This window comes from Egretta garzetta, unplaced genomic scaffold (assembly GCF_000687185.1).
Source record: "Egretta garzetta isolate BGI_Z169 unplaced genomic scaffold, ASM68718v1 scaffold2, whole genome shotgun sequence".
Taxonomy (NCBI): domain Eukaryota; kingdom Metazoa; phylum Chordata; class Aves; order Pelecaniformes; family Ardeidae; genus Egretta; species Egretta garzetta.
Window position 1 is genome coordinate 1,207,086 of NW_009258894.1, and position 4,367 is coordinate 1,211,452.

Sequence of the window (4,367 nt, forward strand, 5' to 3'; positions counted from 1 at the left end):
ATTTAATGTAGCTGCATATAAACTGGACAGTACTATTAAAATTTCTTTCTACAGGACCAATGAAGTATAGGTATGCACTTCACAGGCATGAAATAATAAAAGCCACTGCATCATTTTTACTCTACTGTATTTATCTGCAGTTGGACCTAGTCTTGTATGTTCTCTTACTGCTCTCCATATTTATGTTTAGATGGCTGAGAATCTAAACACTACCTTATTTCTCCTTTTAAAATCTGACATGACATTAATGATTCACTTTTCTACATCAACCCTTCTCTGCCCCACCCCCTACCCAAATAAAGAAGTGGATTTGGAAACGTAGGATTAGAAATTACTTTTTGAGTCACTCCGTCTAGTTCCCTTTTATAGGCAACCATGAAATCTCTTTTGTAAAGTAATAAGGTGCCATCCTAAAGCCGGTGAGGTTATTTACCCCATTACTCCTATGTAAGGCTATTTGGGAACTTTATTTTCTTGATGGTTGGAAATTTTCTTCTAATTCACAATCTAAATGTGTTCATACCACATATATCAACTCATGTCTTGACTATCATCAGCCTTAATCTAAATAATACCTTACTTTATCTCTGAAGGGTTTCTCTAACGCCTTTCTAGACAATTGAATTTGTTCTTTTTTTTCCACACAAGCCAATTCTTTTAGTCTCCCCTTGCAACACATGCTCTTTATTCCTTTCATCATCCTAGGAGCTCTTTGGATTGTCCTGTCAGCAAAGATAAATAATTGCCAATGGTAGGAAGATTCAAAGGATAAGAAAGGAAGCCAGGCTTTTTTAATCTGTCTAAAAAACCCCAATATTTACACCTGTCTTGCTGCCAACCCTTAGTTTTGCAGAAGGATGGATTTTTACAAGAGTGCCACGTGTGCCATTTGTGTGGTATTTTGAACTTTTAGAAGGAAAGCTGCTATACAAAAAGTATACAAGAAATTTACTTCTTATAGTGAAACCTCCACGATGAGAAAACATTTGCAATAGAACCCAATGAAGATCCTAATTTATCTCTGCTTATTGTATGACGTGCAGGTTTTAGATCACTTGACAGAAAACTTCATCTAAGAGTTATATTTTTCTAAGCCAATAAAGACTATGCTGAAGTTCGGCTCCTACCTGGTTAATATAAACCAACTTACCTGACATTATTGATAGCAAGTGTCTAATGTTGATGCATGGGGACAACCATATTAGACCCATGACAAAAGTTATATAAGTATCAAAAGTTGTGCTATAACTTCTATAAAATCATGGTTGTACAATATTAAAGTCTAGAGTTATTTCACCAAGATTTTATGAGTTCTGTTTAGCTTAAAGAGAAATGCCTATATATGTGTATGTATAAAAATACATATTTATATTTTATTTTGTCTTAGACCACTTAGAAGACTACAGAGCCAGAAGGATTTTAATGGAGTTGCTGTTGATTTGCAAGTTAATTAGGCTCATAATCATTAAGAACCAGGGAAAAAGAGAGAGTGCTGATAATAATGGATGAGAAATGTTTTCATGTCCACATCCACAATTTTTAAGAATCTTTAAATGGATGAAATCAGAGCATTTAAAACCTTACATCTACATCTGGACTTTGTTTTCAAAAGTGCCAGTCACTCTGAACATTTCAGTTTGCTCTGCACTTGACTGGCAAATCCAGGTCTCTGGGGGTGCCCATGAATGACTACACCAGTTATTCTTAGCGCTGACTATTGCTGTGCATCAGGTCCTAGATATTTTGAGATAATGAGTCAAAATGGCATTGAAATTCAAACAGCTCCTAAAACCCTACAGCCCTTCTTTTAATTATTAAGTGCTCATACTCTTCCAGCCAACTTTATGAAATCCACTTAACTTAGGGGCCCAGGTCTCAGTGGTAGAAGCTAAACTATAACACTCTGCCTGTGCTAACCGTCAGCGAGATCATTTTCAGCACCTGAAGACCTGAAGCCCTGTAACCCCTTTTCTCCTCTCCTGTGTGCACCATCTTTGTACCCTGTCCCTCGGCTGACCACGTGATGCTGATAGAGCCACCCCTGCCCCCTGAAGCAGTCATGTCCCTCCATCATGGGACTGCATTTCGGAGGTGCAGCCGGATGGCTGGGAAGCCAGGACCAGCAAGCCGTGTCATTAAACTTCTGCTTGGCTCCCTGTGCTCCAGCTCTTCGCAGGCAGGTTTCAAACATGCAGCGGGGAGGAGACAGGGGCAGCAGAGCCGCATGACTGGCTTCAGGCCCCGGCATGAAGCAAAATTCCTGGGGATTAGATGAAGAGACCTTTAATGTGGATGGTTAGAAGGCCTGGGTTTAAGGACATCCTATTGTATTTCAGAAATGTCTCATCAGCGTCACGCAGGCCTAGCAGCGCCGAGCACGGCATTGCCTAAATACTTTTAGAAGCTGAATATCTAAGATAGCGAAGCCGTTTCCTGAAAATCTCTTTTTTAAAGTGTTAAAAGTCTAAGCAGTTTTCATTAGTTAACGTAATCATTTTAATTATGGAAAAACTTGAGTTTCAATTGGACATTAAATACACCAAACATTTGGCTGTGAGAAATGAGTAGAAAACTAGGAGTCATCATCACCAGACAATAAATAAATAAAAAATATCGATGAATAGATTTTCATTTAAAAAAACCCAAACCACAAAGCCACTCTGCGAAGTACCACAAGTTACCTGTTGCTCTCTTCACGTTGTTCTTTTCATTGTCAGTCACGTAACAGACATTATCCCGGCACCATGGGTTTGAATCTTGGTAACCGACTTGAAGGGAGTGGGAAGGATTTTAATTTTTCAAAAAAGCAGCAGGTGGAAAGTGACGTGGTAAAGATGACAGTTGACTGAAAAAAAAAGCAGCTGCCTACTCTTTACCCAAATACATGTTCTTTGGAGCAGCTGAAACTGAAAATTTTGACACTAAAGGAGGCAGCTTGCTTTGCTTCATGCTATATCATCACATCCAGCAGTATTAACAGCATACATCAGCCAGAATGCCTTCTTCACAGAACGTGCAAAACATCTACAAGCTGCTCTGCATCAGATACGCTTTAATGCAGCAACTGCTGAAAGTGGAGGACCTCTTAAAATGTACCTTTTGTTCTGCAATTAGCTTATGGTTTCTCAAGCAGGAAATCAGCTTCAGGGGTGGTGGTTTTTCTGCAGCTAGCATAACCAACGTAGGAATTGTTTGATCTTTGCAGGTTTTTAAACGGATAGTTTTGTGCAGAGTCAGTGGAGAGAGTTAAGTATCTCTGTAGCTACCTGAGAAGATCTCATAAAGCTATAAATAAATGGATGTAGAAATTACTGAAGTGAGAATTTCTTCACATTCTAATTTTTTTTTATTAGTCTACGTGTAGCTGTCTTGAGAGCTTGTATATTTCTGAAAGATTGAAACCAAATGGAAGAAATAATATAGTTATGCAATAATATGCTAGTAGCTTTATTTCCTCTAAAACATGGACAAGGGAAGTTTTGCTTGTTTGAAGATTACACAATGTAGATGATTTAAGAAGTATCTGACTGGTAAAGAGAAAACTATCTAATTTGAAAAAGGGAAGAGCAGTCCTACAGCTGTGACACAGTCTTCCATTCCTGGCAAAATTTCCTCCAAGAGCATGTGCAATTCATAGTCTGTTTCTATTGGAAATGTGGTGTTTTCACTTTTCCTTTCTGCCAAAGCCAGCTACAAATATCACAATCTGAAAAGTACAGTATTTCTCTATTTTGCTGTATTCCTTTATTTTTTTTTTTTATTTTTGAAGGAAACATGGATTATAAACATTTACTTCATAGAATACAGCACTCGCAAGATACTGTGGGAATTCAAGAGTAAATTAAATTGAAGGTAGCGTGGGAAGCTAGGATGACAGGTAGCGTTTTCACCTTGACAGCCTTTCACTGGAGGTGGCACAGCAAAAGATCTTGACACATCTTGACACCAGTGTGAATGCCTTCAAGTGGAAGGCAGGTAATTTTTTTCAGATGCAGTAAGAATCTAAACTTATCGGTATTCGTGAGACAAAAAACCACAGAAGTTGTTCTGCATTTCCTAGATGAGTGCTGATCTTACGTGTATTTTTAGGAGCAAAAGTAAGTAACTAAAAATAATATGAATTTAAAAATAACATATAAATAACATATGTAAAAATAGCTATATATACATAGTTAGAACTGGCTTGCCTCGTAAAGCCGTGGAAAAAGTCCAATATGGCAATTTGGAAAATGGAGATATTTGGAAATGTCATGTCAAAACCAGTGCAAAATTCCAGAGATCACAAAGAATGGAGGAAATTTAAATATACAGCAGTAGGCTCTTATTTGCCTCTTTCATTACCTGTCTCAAGAAACTGTTCTGTTCTT